At 40.5% G+C, this 15,718-nt stretch overlaps 1 protein-coding gene across 3 annotated transcripts in view; it reads left to right on the top strand.

Annotated features, from left to right (window-relative positions):
* Positions 1 to 15,718, top strand: part of epha10 (EPH receptor A10) — a 433,571-nt gene that overhangs the window by 365,988 nt on the left and 51,865 nt on the right. The window lies entirely within an intron of this gene.

Here is a 15,718-nt window from a genome sequence, read left to right as displayed (position 1 = left end):
ATGCAGTCTAAAAATAACTGCACACAAGACATCTATGGCCTTAGCGATGTATAAAAGCACCTTTGACCTCTCAGTTTTTGTTTTATAAAAGTGCATTAATTTATGATAATTTTGGCAGTGGCAACTCCAGAAATTTCTCACAGGGTTGGCCACTAAAAATATTGTTGAAGTATTGTTGAAAATTATGTTGATATGGAGGATTAAGGAATTGCATAGTGATATACTTTTCTTATTATCTGATGTGGACAAACTTATACCGGTACAACATTTTTCTACAACAATCCAATTTTAATGTGTTATATATTTATACATGTTAGGGATTTCATTGTTCTTCAGATAGCCAGTAGTCCTTTCCTTAAAAAGACAAATATTCTTTTTTAATTTGAAGGAGTACATAGATTGTAAAGAGCAGAACACTAACAGGGAAGAAGCCCTCTCAAGTTTAGAGGCAAACCCATTTTTATTTCAGTTATCTTGAGGTGAGAGTTTAAGGACCCCTTTGAAATTGGTTATGCTAGTTGTTTACTTAGGCAGATTTATTTTACCTAGGAATGAAGCACTCTTTCCATGAAACTATGCCAACATTGTTGGTAGTTTCACAAGACACTATCTTTATGCTTCTTTAAAGGTTGTGTGTGTAGGATTTAGTGAGATTGGCAAAAATGAAATATAATATTATTTCTTTATTGTTACTAGTACAAGGTACTAGGTAGATTTATTAGTCATTTTATAAACATAGTTTAAAAAAATGAAATTAAAATTTGTCCTTGATCCTGCGAAATCTATTGGAGTCAAGGCAGAAGTTTAGGAGTCTCACCGCCTGGGCGATGGAGCTGCTCTGTAGTGTGGTGGTACAGCAGCAGATACTTCTGTATATACTTTAATACATAATATATTATAAATACTAGTGCCTACTACTGCCTTTAAATGAGCCATTTATATTTACTCTGTTGTTCAAAGCCCCTTTGCAACTAGAGTGTCGGAAAAACAACGATTTTTTAACCTGTGACGGGTTTTTTTTCAGTGGTTTTTTTTTTAGTTTTTTTTTTTTTTTAAGTTTAAATTGTATCAGAGGGCTCTGCGCCCCCTGGCTCCATTGGGGGGGGGGGGGGCCCTGATTGTTGGAAGCAGTTGTCAATTCAGCAAGTAGGCTGCACATGCCTACACACAACCCCACAATACATATGCACACACGGAAACGTGCACACCTGCAGGTGGTGCATATGCCTTTTCATAAATAGATTTATGCACATTTGCAAATACACAATGACCTTTGAATATACTTATAATTTATGTAGATTCTCAACATGCATACACCAACAACATACAGTAACTGTACACACATACACAGAGGCATTCAAAACCAAATGTGCATCCAGCAGACTGATTTTCATTTGTGTGTATGCTTATGGCCACACAGACTCTGTCCCCACACTGTGCCCGTCACTGCAGATGGAGCAAAATGTCTCGCCCGGTGGAGGTGATCTCATTTTCATCAGCAGAAGTCTTCAGCAGGCCATTAGCCAGGGGCTTGAAAAGCACTTTGCCAAGTAGCCCTGTCAAGCTCTGCAACAGCACTATTTGGAGGAGCTCAAGTGTGAAAAGACCAAACACACACACATTCTAAAAAACGTACAATAACACACTCTGGCTTGAATGCTGACAAACACTCTCTAATACACAAATGCATTGCACACATACATTTAGCTGTCATGCCTACTGTGCATATTTTTGAAAAATCTTGTTTACGCTGTTTGTTTGCAAATCCCTCATTTGAAAATGCTGAAATAAATATTAGTCTGAAAGGTCTGCACAAAGGAAACAGGTGATGGAGAAACAATGACAAAGTGAGAATGGCAGTGCGTTTTTGATTGGAAATTAGTTTAGAGAAATGAGCTGTATAATGAATGGAAAACTGTTAGTCAAATGTGAGTGCTGAGACGGCAGTAGCACTCAGTGTGGGTCTCAGGTTAGATTTAAGTGAGGTAAGTCAGCTATAACAGTTTGTTATGATAGACTCTTACTTCTAAACTTTAAGGAAGTAAGAGCTTTGCACTGCATTGAGTCTTTTATCTCTTATTTGTTGAAAGTTGGGTTTATGACTGAGATTGTCTCTTAATGTGTACAAAGATGGGGATTTTAAGGAGATTGCAGTTGAGGGTATTTATAATGAATGAGTGTGCTTCCCAGTGGCCCAGATCCTCTTGTTGGCCAACTGTAAATGTTACATAAGTGTAACATCTGGACATCTGGACCACATAGGGTGAGTGAGAGGCCAAAGGACGGCTTTAGGTTTGTTCTGTACAACACTGATGACGTGTGGCTAGAGCTGATATCAAAATCACTCTCCTGGATTTGAGACTGCAGTATTTTATCAGAAAAGTAATGACAACTAGGCTTGGGCACTATGTAATATTTCATACCTTTATACCTTCTAACAACCTTCCCCCCAGCGAGTGCCCTGCTCATTTCAGTATTTCAGACTAATAGGTACACAATAGAAACCCACAAAAAACTCACTCCAACCATCTTGGTTAATCTTGCTAGTAATCCAGTTAGTAAGCCCTCTATTCCAACAATCACCACCTCCGGTTTGGCCAAAATAAATCCTTAATTCACCCTGCAGTGTCTTTGCCTGCGTGCCACCGGCTTTTTACAATCCTGTAATTTATCCCTCCACCTCTAGGTGTTGCAGTGTCTTTCAGCTCAGCTGCCTGTTCCATGATGCCTGATGCCTGCTGTGCACTATATACAATGAGTTTACCACGGTATTCAAAAACGTACCTTAGGGATTTATAAATACCCTGGTAACGCCCGTAATACCATGATACTGCCGAAGCCTAATGAGAACTAGTAAGTCATAGGGAGGGAGGGAGGGTGAAGAAGCACTGGGTAGGAAACAGTACAATTTTAAAGTTGTAGTGTGCCAAAAACAAGTTGTGATAACAAGAGGAAAAAAAAACATGAAAAGGTATCACAAGTCAGGCAAAATATGGGAAAATTGACCTTGAGAGGACCATGAGAGGACCTTGAGAGACCGTGAGAGGGCAGTTAAAAAACAGGGGTACTGGTAAATATGTCTTACAATGTAAGTGTGTGGCCAAATACCAAAATATGTAAAAAGTTTAAAGCAGCTTGGCTGTGTTGAGTGTGTCAGTGAGCGATGCTCTTCATGGTGTTCATTGATTCAGTGCTTTCTTCAGTAATATTACTTAATGCAGTTTAACCTTGTACAAAGAAAGCTTTGCTAATTGTGTAGTTTACGCTACCTTTTAATTTACAATGTTTATTTTTGAGCCAAAATATTTCTTCAAGATATTTTAAAAAGAAAAAATCAAAGCCTTCTGCTGTTGACATTTATTTTACAAAAGTTTGTGCGTCTGCTCTCACTAGAGCCTGACTGTGATAACACGTGACGCTAACATGGCTAACAAGCTACAACTTCGCCGTCTCCAGCTCTCTAAAGGGATTTAGCTCCAAGGTTAGGGACACTATATCAGAAAAGGACAAACCTGTGGTGATTTATTTTTCCCGTCCCCACAGTAGTTTCAGCCCTTCTCCCTTTTATCTCCCCCTTGCCTGTCCGTCTGTCTTGTCAGCAGTTGCCATGGCGTTGATTTGTGGTTATTATGGGGTATTAGGGTGTGAGTTGTCCCGCTAACCGTGTCATCCAGAGGGATTGGACAAGGGGTTAGGAGAGTGTGTTTGCAGGGGTTTCAGAAGACTTTCTGTGTCAGGGAGGATTTAGACTGACATTTGGTGTGGGGTGTTTAATGCTGCCTGTGTGTGTGTGTGTGTGTGTGTGTGTGTGTGTGTGTGTGTGTGTGTGTGTGTGTGTGTGTGTGTGTGTGTGTGTGTGTGTGTGTGTGTGTGTGTGTGTGTATAAAGGGAGACAGAGCTAGTATTTGATTTTGAAATGCGCTTTGGAATTACTTAGCTATGTGTCTTCTCTTACCTCTCCTGACTTAAGCTGCCACATGTCAGCATTTGGTAAAAGACCTGTGGTGTCTACACAAGAGCAGCAGAGCACAGTTCAGATCAACAGCTAACAAACTAAAGGGCGCATAAGCTCTCCACAATGGGAAGCTTTCCTTAGGGTCAAGTGAGACTGGGCTGTGTGCACATGCATTTAAGTTAGTGTTGCTCTTGTGCAGCCTCTTGCTTCATATCTCTGTCTCTTTCTAGTAATGTGTTCTCAGACTGATTCTTGTAGTCAGTTCGATTTTTTTTTGTAACGAGAAAAAAAAATCCATGTCTGATCCAGAAACTTTAACACTTCTACTCTGAGGTCTGGTGTTTCAATATTTGAATCTTTTGACATAGCAGACCACTAAAAATATCAGAGAAAAGGCCAATTCATAAATCCATACGGGTGCTGTGTGTCTAATTTTTGCTGCAGGATAAACCCAATCGATTTTCAATACAGAACATTATTGGGGTCGATCAGAGTCTCTGTGCAGTGTGACGCAGTGTGAGGTAGCTCATCTGCAGGAGCAGGTGGTCCTGGGAAATACTGTGTAGCCAGGTCAGGTACAGAATTGAAAAAATCATTCCTCAACCTTGTGTCCATACATGTGTGCGCACCTCCACACCACGACTTTACACCATCAAAACTTACTGACCTTTATGAATACTGCAGCGGGATTTTGGAGCAAACTAACACTCACTCAAACGCACACACACATACACACACACACACACCTCATCATCTCTTTATTACCTTTGGCTTTTCTTTTTTTTACCTCCTCCTTCCCCCCATGTTCCGATCTCTTCTTTTTTTACCCTCTATTTCCTTCCTCATTTCCCCTACCTTATCCTTTCCTGCTCTCCCCATAAACTCACTATTCTTAGATGGTAATTTCTCTCCCTCCTCCTCCTTTTGCTACTTCATCCACAACTGCTCTTTCCACCATCCTTACTTTCTCTCGCCTCCTGTCTTGGCATAATCACAGCTGCCCTCTTCCTCCTCACCCCTCTGCTTCTCTCTATCCTCTCTATAACTCTGTCCCTATCCGCTCTTACTGAATTTGTTTTTCTGGGCACGGTAAGCTTGTTAGCAGCGGGTGGTACGGGTTAGCTGGCAGCTGAGGGCCAAGAAAGCCTGAGGATTTAAGGGCAGAGTCTGAATAGGGGAAAGGAGGTGCTAACGGATGCTATATTGTGGCCAAATAAAAAACACACACACATATACAAACAGGGGGTCAATTTACATCTATGCAAAAGATTTTCTTTCTCAGTGGATGAGACGCATGTTTTTTCTATCTATCTATCTATCTATCTATCTATCTATCTATCTATCTATCTATCTAACTGTCTATCTATCTATCTATCTATCTATCTATCTATCTATCTATCTATCTATCTAAATCTCTCTCTCTCTCTATATATATATATATATATATTATTACACTTTTACACTTTAATAAATGTGCCTTAAAGGGCCTTATATGCACAGTATGTGCACTGTGTCAATCCTCTGCAGGAGAACTAATGTGGGGGCGAGATCACACGTATATATGTAGATGCTGGGAACCTGTTGTTATCTACTCAGTCAGATTTTTTTTTAATGAATAAACAAGATATTAATTTTTATTATTAGTTTTTGATTGAATTACTTTTTCTTTGATATACTTTACCATTTTGTCATCTTATGTGTCATGGTTTAGGTTGCTGTAGATACTGTTTTTCTTATGGAAACAATAAAAAGTATGATTGAGAAAAAATACAAATTAAATTCCTTTAAAGCATCTCTTTGTGCCGATTGCTTGCACATGCACAGTGGAGGAGTGGATTTCTCTCAGACAGATGGGTTTTATCAGGACTCTCCAGGCCACCAAGGGGACGGGGGGAGTTTTGCATGGTGCGTCAAGGATGGCTGGATGAATAAAAGGGAAGAGGGGAGAGGGGGATAGAAACATGACTGGAGTTGCGTGAGGAGACGGGGCATGGGCTGGGTAAATGGGGGATCAGTTTTGCCCAGGGCTCATGGGGCCCCTTATCCAGCTGTGGATTAGGGACGCATGTATATTTCTGAGTGTGTATGTGAGTGTGAGTGTCTGCTCCGTGTGCACCAGGCCATGCACGTATGACGGTATTCCGTATGTGTGCTTGCATGCAATACGCTTTGTGCATTGCTTCATGCTTGATTTGTGTACGTGCAAGAGAGGATGCGATAATGACGTCTTGCCTCTGCATCTATTTAGTGTGTGTATGTGTGATCTGAACACACTTGGGTTGAATGTCTTGGCCCCCAGTGGTACATCCAAAGCGCTTTAGCTGAGGCAGGGAAGAAGAGAGGGCTGCAGGAAGGCTGTAGAGATGGGGTGGAGGTGTGGGTCAGGGAGGAGGAAGGATTGGCATTTCAATATCCTGAGAGGATTACTGGCCGGGCTTTAGATGGCTGGTCCCCGCGGAGTAACATGGGCCTGAGAGGTGGATGCATAAAGGGAGGAAAGGAGAGAGAGGGATGAATATAGAAGTGGAGGGATGGGGAGAGGTGAGCGGTGCAGCATTGTGAGCAGAATGCCTTCTGGGTACAGGAGAAAGGAGGCATGCAGTGAAGAGCAAAAAGCAAGAATACATGTTTTTGGGGTTTTTTTTCCAGAAAAAATATGTGCACACAGTTGAAACTTTTTGTATCTGAACTATGTGGAGCTATTTGGTGCATTTACAATTTTTTGTGTGTGGAGAGAAAGCAGGAGATGAGAGGAGGACAGTAAGGTCTTGAGATAAAAAAGGAGGAAATAGACAAGGAACATAAACAGTCAAGAGACACGTAGAAGCAAGCGAGAACAATCGAGACGAGCTGCACAAGATATATAGTGTGAGAATACAGGAGAATAAAGTTGTAAAGTTGAGGGAAGCAGAAATTGAAGGGGGGCAGAAGTTCACTGATTATTTAATTAAAATTACTATTAGCACAATATTAAAATACTTTATTATTAAAAGAAGTCCTGTGTTTACTCAAGTAAAAGTACAGTATTATGAGCAAAATGTACTTTAAGTGGCAAAGGTAAAGGTACTCATTCTGCAGAAATTTGGCATATTGTTATACCAATACAAGAGGAAAGGAGAAAAAACAAGTTCTGCACAGTCCTGTCTGAGAACGAAAGGTGGAAGAAGCTGCTAACAACTCAAGTGCATTTTCAATTTGCAAATAAAATAAACGGTGTTGAGACGCTAATCACCATTCAAAAATATCGCTAGAATTTTTACACATTGGGTTGGTGGAAAGGTGTTGTATCAATTGAAGGTTAATGTGAGAAAGTACATAGGAAACAGATTGAGTAAATAAATGATGACGTACAGTCATGAGATGCCACCTGTGTAGGCCTCTGCAAATTCTTCTCTTCATCTCTGAATGACTTTTGACAGCTTATGTATGCACACAGGGTTGTTACCAGAACTCTCTGAAGGGATCCAGATCAGTATAAGTTGTTCAAAAAAGCTATATTTCCCTTATCCAATGTTCTCTCCATTATTAAACATCAATTTCTTCCTTTGTTTGGGGTTTGACTGGCATTCCTTTATTATTATTTTATTATTATCTCATCACGCCTTCCTCAGTGGCACCTGACTGAAGAATTAACGCCACCCACTGCTTATCCCAATGAACCAACTCCCAGTTTTTGCATAACAGTAGCAGATGGAAAAGTGCGAATGTTCACATTTTCTTTTCTTGATTTTTATAGAAATTTGGTTGAAATTTGTGCTACATTTGCATCAGACAGCCAACTGCAGTCATCTGAAGCACTGACAAAAAGTCGGAATCAGACACTATATACTTATAGTATATACTATATACTGTATATGTTTGAAAATACCGGTAAAATCTTGAACAATGTACTGTATGTCTTGGTTTATTAAAGGTATTATTATAATGTAAAATCTGAAAAGTAATATTTGCTGTCAAATAATTGTGGAGTAAAAAGTACAATATCTCCCTTCAAAGTGTAGTGGAGAAGAAGTATTAAGTATATTAAACTGGAAATACTCAAGTAAAATACAAGTACCTCAAAATTGCACGTGCTTGTTATACAGTATTTGGCTGCATTTACTCACTTTGCACCACTTCCTGACACAGTGTGCACCACTTCCTGTAGGGTGAGAGGAAGTGAGGAGAAGGGAAAATTGGATGTGTGAAAGATAAGCACAGAGTCTAAACCTCAGTGAGAGAGTCAGAGTTGTGTCTGACTCTCTCCATGTAACAGCTCATGATTTTCTAAGAACTCTGATTGACTTCTGAGTACATGTTTCAATTTGACTGTTTGAATATTTATAAGCTGGAGCCCAATTTAATTTGGGATCACACCTCTCCTGCATCGTGACAGAGAAAAACTGTCTGGTAATGTTTTTTTTATTCCTTCACTGAATGAGCGCTCCTTAATTGTCAACGTACAAAACTTTACCACTTTGTCATTTCGTTTCCAATACCCTTCTTTTTCCCCTCACACGTCCCCACCTTCTCTCCCCACATCCCCGCCTCCAGCCCTCTGCATAGAGGCGTTTGGATCCTCTTTGCCTCCTTAATTAGAAGTGATGGGAAGGTGAGGCTTCAGCAAGCACCAAATGAATAGAGTCATCAAGCTACTTTTCAGGACTATAGCCCAGCCACTTAAGATGCTTTTTCACCCTGTGATGGGAATTTTAATTGCTTACCTCTTGGCTTATAATTGGAGTCTATGAAGAGGCACTCTGAGGGTCTTTAGTATGTGTGCTCTGTATGTGGATTTACAGGCTGTTTCTTGTTGTTCGGGGAATTGTGCCTGTTCACTTAGGAAGAAAAACAAAGCTCTGAGGTAGCTGATGACACAATAATCAGAGCTCTATACAAGGCTTGAGGGCTCTCTTTGATGCACTTCTTTTTCCAAACCCAGGAGGAGAGAGAAACAGGAGAAAACACAAACTCTTACTGTCACGAAGAGATTGGAGAAGAAAAAAGTTCAAACTTCAAAATCATTCTCATCTCTCATTTTTTCCGTCGAATACCTTCTGAGGTCTTTATCGTGCCTCTGTTGAGAGAGCTCGGCTGTGTTTGTGTGTTCGTGCCATCTTTGTTTTTTTTGTTTTTTTTCATGGGGTTTTGTTGCTGGAGGGGAGGCGAGGTTGGCGACATCCTGCTGCGAAGGAGAAAGAGAGAAAGTTGTGTGTGGATGCAGCTGTCTTTCTGAATGACAGCGTACTCGTCTCTGATACAGCAGTAGGTGGGTGACAGACAGTTCAGCTCATCAGACCAATATCGCACTCACAGACACGAACACACCTCTTTGTCATTCACTGCGCCTCTTGTACTGTCTTAAAAACAATGTATACAGTATGCTTTTGTTCAAGACTGTATATTTACACCTTTTTTCAGTATCTTTGTATTTATTTTAGAAAATATCAAAACAATAGTGTTTTATCTTAGCATTTACAGAAAGATATTTTATTCTTTACTTAATTTGAGTCAGTGCTTTCTGTACTGCTTATTTGTAATGTTTGATTTTAATTTTTTCAGCCTTTTACAATAGAGAAAATAATATGGAGCCCACTTTTTCCTCACAAATTCTCATATTGCAGGTAAACAATGCACTAAATTATATTTCTGACGACATTTTAGGTGAGAAATAGTCAATGCAATAACAAAATTTTGGTTTATAATTGATCAACACTACTAAGTTTTACACTAAGATCTCAGTTTTTTGAGAGAGAGAGAAAGAGGGGCAGCTGTCTCTCTTGATCCACTTTTGTACTCTTTGTGTCTGTGGTGGTGGGCATATGAAAATGTGGAATTTGTAGCTATTTTTGCTGAAGTAAAATCTCTCAATACCTCCTCCAGCACTGCATTCTCTAAACCCAGTATGCACTACATGAGATCACCTCTCTCAACATGTTTGACTTTCACTATGTCAGAAGTAAAGGAAAGAGGATGTAGAGATGCAAACGTTTGTGTGCATGCCTTTGCTCTCCTTGCGAGTCTGTCAGGGCAGATAGGCCTTTCTTCACCTTCTCAGCCAATCTCCTGCAGCAAAGCTTGGGTCAGCCACTCTATGTGTGCGTGTTTTTTTGTGTGTGGCCTGTGTTTTTATTTGTTGGAGGCTCCGGGCAAAGTCTGTCTGGCTTGACGGATGTGTCGTGATCAGACCATGCCTCTGCCTTTAGGCTAAAGCACACTGGGCCTGAAGAGTGTTCAGAATCAGTCAGCGAGCAGCTGTCAAGAGCAGTTTAAGCAACTCGGCCCTAGTCGCTCTCCCCTGGTGGGGGTGGGATGCCAGATTTGACAGATTTGTAAGCAGGAGAGTCTGAGCCAACAGGTAATAGTGGTTTTTGACATACAGCAGGTCCTCGTGTTAAATCATCCTCTAATATGACCAGACATCCTCTCATCTGACTTTAATTGTGTTACTATTTCACTGAAAGCTTATATTTCAGTACCTGGTGTTTTGGCACAGCTGGATTATGTTGATCAGGTCCCTTTTGAATATATCATATAGAGAGAGACTCTTTGTCCTGCTTCCTCGTTCGCTCTCTGTTCTGGTCGTCCTCTCACCTACCCGCCAACTGACTGACACATTTAATCATTCCATCACTGAGACTCTCCTCTCTGTTACACACACACACAGTCAGACACACACGTGCACACACTTAGTGGATCACGTCCCTGCAACATATAATCTTGTAGTTTAGATGGAAATGTGCCCGATCCAGGTGTCTCTCCTGCACCATTCCTCCTCCTCACAGACAAAAACATCCAAATTTGTGTGTGCATGTGACACCTAGACAAGACTCTTTCCCTCCAAACACCTCCCGTCCCTTTTTCTTCCTTTGCTGATATGAATGATAATAACCAGAGATAATGCCTGTCTCTGACTGCATCTGCTCACCTCACCTTTGAAGCATGATCCTGGATAATATTTTTCTTTCCTACTGTTGCTCTTTCTTACTGTTTGCTCCTACTTTGCTGATTTGGAGCAGAGCAGAATAATTGTGGGTATATTTGTGTATTTGGGATGAGGCATCCAGGCAGATGGATACTGATCAGGCAGATTAAACTGAGTGGCGAGCGGGGACAGGCTGCCAGATAGCGCTCCACTGCTGGGGCAGGCAGATTAAAACAGCAAGGCTTACTGCAAGATAGTGAGACCTGGGTGGGGTAGCTGCTCTTTTATTATTAGATTGGGATGCAATCACACGTATGCACATATGACCACCTGGGGAATTGTGGAAATGAAGATGTTGAGATTTTGAGTCACCTAAATACATGTTAGCTTACTTTAATCACACACCTTTCAAACCTCATAGTTGTTTAGTTTGTGGGAAGAAATGTGAACTGTTTTTTTTTCCGCATTTGCATCTGTATTTATCTGTTTTTGTATTTCATAACTGTTAAGCACTTTGGTCAGCTGTGGTCATTTTTAAATGTGCTCTACAGATGAAGTTTGACTTAATATTATAAAAGTTGACTTGAATGCCTAAAAGAACACTTTAAAGATATTATATTGTATTGTTTTTTCCCCACACTATTGTGTTGGAAGAAACTATTAAATATGTTCAAAGCTGGAAAGCATTACTTGCAAAACCATGAGCACCAAAATGTAATGTAAGACACAAAATGACTCCAAAGATGCATTAAACAACCAAAAAACAAGATACAAAATTACCTTAAAGAAAGACAAAGACACAACATGGCCACAAAGAGACACAAAATAACCAAAAATTGACATGAAATGACCTTAAAGACACTGAAAACTGCCACAAGAGAAACAGAATGACCCAAAAGAGACACATAATAACCACAAATAGACACAAAATGACCAAAACCGACGCAAAATCACCAAGGGACACAACACAACCAAAAAGAAATAAATTGACCTCAAATAGACACAAAATGACTTCAAAGACGCTCAAAAGTACCACAATCATTCGGATTTACCAATTTGGTAAATAAGAGGGAAGAAAAAAAGCGGTGACCCCCCACCTCTGAAACAGTCATAAAGTCATAAATTATTTATATTCCTATAGTCTGTAAGGGCCTACTGTTAGAAAGAATCGAAAGCTTTCTTCATAGAATGATATGATAGTTGATAATGATAGTTGAAAGTGTGCAACAGTGGATTTCGGCTTCAGATTATCAAGCGTGTTTGAAAATCTGAGTGAAATCTGTTGAGGAACAACAATAAACTGTCATTACTGTAAAGTTTAAACCAGTGAAAATACTTTAAAAAGTTAGCCACACAACTACCTGGCCATTTGAAACTTCAATGACTTTATTAAAGTAATGTGCATGCAAATATACGCTCCTCTGGGATTTTGGGACCACTGACAGCGACGCTCATGGCGATAGGTGTATAAAAAGCCCCAGGGACAGCCGAAACCAAAAGATACTAAATGTTCCCACTCCTCCGCTGTCAGTCACTTAAATCGTTGCACTATCCGTTTAACTCCAGGTAGAAGCCAGTGTGCCGTGCCCAGAGGGAACAGCGCTCTGCCTTCCCATTAACCCTTTGAACATGAACAGGCCTGACAGATACAGCTCTCTCAATCATCTCTGCCTATAGGACTTATAGCTACGCACCCTCTAATATCCTGTCTCTTCATTCCGAACACACATGCCGTCACTCTTTAATATGCGAAGACACACGGGAGTGCGTAAAGTTGCATGCAAGGCGGAGATGGTGAGAAGTAGAACAATGAAACCCCCTCCTGACAAGATGGATGTCATCTCAGCAGAGGCACAAACAGGCCTGCAGGGAACAGCGGATTCCCCCGAGAACTGAAATGGAGACGGAGCTGTGTTAGGGGAAATGGAGAGATAAGGAGACGGAGAGATGGCGAGAGAGAATTTCCAGAGAGAGGACCCACAGAAGTGTGGAAGAGAAAGAGGGGAAAAGTAAGAATGACTGTGAGATGTTCAGCCCCGCTTGTGCCGACGCCCCTGGGGAGAGCAGCTCCTCTGCCTGTCTCCTTTGATAACGGCACAGAGATGCCAGTTGCACCTCAGCTGCCTCTGTACACATGGATGCAAAAGCCTACAGCAGCGGCTGCCATTTTGTGCCATAGTCTATTCATAGATCTACCTGCCATAGAGACCTGAGCATACAGCTGCCAAATAACCCCCAGTGTGTGCAGGATTGGGTATGGAGAACTGGCTCTGTTTTGGAACTTGTAAGAACCGAAGGATTCACTAAGAAACATGCTTTTCAATTTAGCTTTTTGATTTCTGAAAGCAACTTGGGACCACCTGTGCTTCTGTCCATAGTGCTGATTATGCATGCACCAGCACACGCGTACGATGTTTGCAACATGGGGAACTGTAGTTAGATTAAAGGGCAAGCTCATCTAACATAATGAAGCATGTACTGTAGTATGGTGTGGGTATTTCTTATGCTTCTAGTAGTCATGGATGGATCACTGAAAAGGTTTAACTGGCACAGGCTCAGGGGCCCCAAGCGTCAGGAGCCCCGCTGACTTTCACTGGAAAAATGTCACTCAAACTAACACATACTGACCATGAAGAGACTCAAATCGACCACAAAGAGACCCAAACGACCAAAGACGACACAAAATGAATTCAGAGAAAAACAAAAACACACAATGATCACAAAGAGATACTAAATGACCTCCAAGAGTAACAAACAACTAGAAAGACATAAAATGACCACAAAGAGACACAAAATGACCAAAAAAAGATATAAAATTACGTCAAAGATAAACAATGACACAACATGACCACAAAGAGACACAAAACAACTCAAACAAAGGACATAAAATTACTTCAAAGACACAAAATGACAACAAAGACACATAAAACGACTTCAAAGACATTCAAAACTACCACAAAGAGACACACGATGACCATAAAGAAACACTAAATGACCAAAACAGCGACAATAACCCCAAGAGTCAAAATTGTATTATTTATTATTTTATTTTTTTAAAGACACAAAATGAACAAAAAAGACACAGTCTCAAACCTCATAGAGACACTGAACCACAAAAAAACATAAATAAAGACCACAAAGAGTTGCAAAACAATAAAAAAAAGTGCCACAACCATCACGAAGTGTGTGTGCCTTGCTCCTATGCAGGAGGGGTGGTGGAGCCTTTTAGATACCTGTGCCCGGGGTCTATGATACTCCCATGCCAGTTCTGGTCAGGAATGAAGAAAATTGGCTAAATGTGCATCCAAAGTAAAAGATAACAAATACTAGAGCATGGCAAGAGGTAGAGTATTCATATTTTCCTTTCAACCAAAGAAACTCTTAAAACACCATGTTGTTCATAAAAAATGACCTTTTACAGCAGCTTAAATCTGCCACAAATGAAAGTAGTTTTTGCTTTCTTTATATTTTCTTTTCCCTCTCTTTCAAACAATATGAAAATGATCTTCCACTTTGTTTTCTGGAGTCGTCTGGCCTTCAGTTTGTGACAAATGTCTCAGTGGTGTAGAAATGTATAGTTCAGTTTCAACAGAAAAAAAACTGGAACTGATGAGCAGAGTCTATAAAACCTAAATGATACCTGGCCCTTGCTTGTACTCACAGCCTGCAGAAGTTTAATCACTGCAAGGTACAGCTGTACGCTGCCTGTTTGCCATTTTGTGCCAAACTCCCTCTATTATACTTCCTCATGCCTCACTTTCTCCCTCTCATCACAGCATCCCTTTGATGTCTAAAGATCATTATCTGTAGCAGTGATTGGTGTGTGTACAGCAAAGCTTTCATACTGGATGGTATCAGGAGCTGTTTGTCTTTGTGACGAGTGCCTATCAGTGCGTCTGCCATGTGATTTGTGCTGTGTGATGAGGCTTTGAAACGTCTGCTGCGTACTTCCACAGCTGAGCTCGAGAGGCTTATTGCCCACAAGGCCATCACCTCTTCTATATTACTTGTGAAAATCATTGGGCAATTGTGTGTTTTCTGTGTGTGTGTGTATATTTGAGTGCGAAAGCCATTTCAGACGGCAGTCGGCATCGATTTCTTCCTCTCAAATACAACGCCAAAACCAACAATGCTGGCCGTTCGCTGCCATATACTCGTGTGTGCTGTATGTGTTGAAGTGGTGGGCGTACTGTATCTGCCAGTGGAACGTGTGTGTATGTCTTGGAAACTGTTATGTCCACATAGTAACCATTGCTCCATCGTTGTGGCCAAATCCCTCATAAATGCACAAACAGAAATAATCCAGTGGAATGTTGGAAGGCAAATTCTATTAGAGATGGACAAACACAGTGATGTTAGTGGTCCCTAAAAGACACCACTTTTTTTTTTTTTATCATTCTTTGGCTTCTTGTTCCTAAAAGACATTTTTTCTCAAAATTGCAAATTCTTTCTCTGGTGCTCTGCATGACATCTTTTTGTTGGCCAACTCAGAAGTTAGTGTCAAACATGGCTCCCTTGACATAAAGCCAATGCGACTGTTCTGCTTGATTTGGGATTACTGCAGAAAACAGGCTCTGTGGCAGACAAAAGACATGATATGATACTTAAACATTTTGTTTAGCAAGATAATATTCACACTAATGTTTACTGTTACTGACATTTCTAACTTTGATACAACACCTTGAAAAAGATAATTATTTGATACCATTTTCAATTCCACAGGTAGAAATTGACATTGAGGGGCAAACAAGTTACATTTTTTTTAAAGATAAATATAGCAAGGCTATAACATAAGATCTTTGTTTTTGTGGTTAGTAGCAGAGCACAGCAGAATGACATTAACAAAAAAGAGAGAGCTA

The sequence above is a fragment of the Plectropomus leopardus genome, chromosome 17 (assembly GCF_026936395.1).
Source record: "Plectropomus leopardus strain MGB_pleo_1.0 chromosome 17, ASM2693639v1, whole genome shotgun sequence".
NCBI lineage: Eukaryota > Metazoa > Chordata > Actinopteri > Perciformes > Serranidae > Plectropomus > Plectropomus leopardus.
The sequence above is the reverse complement of the archived record's forward strand: the minus strand, read 5'-3'. Positions and strand labels throughout refer to the sequence as shown.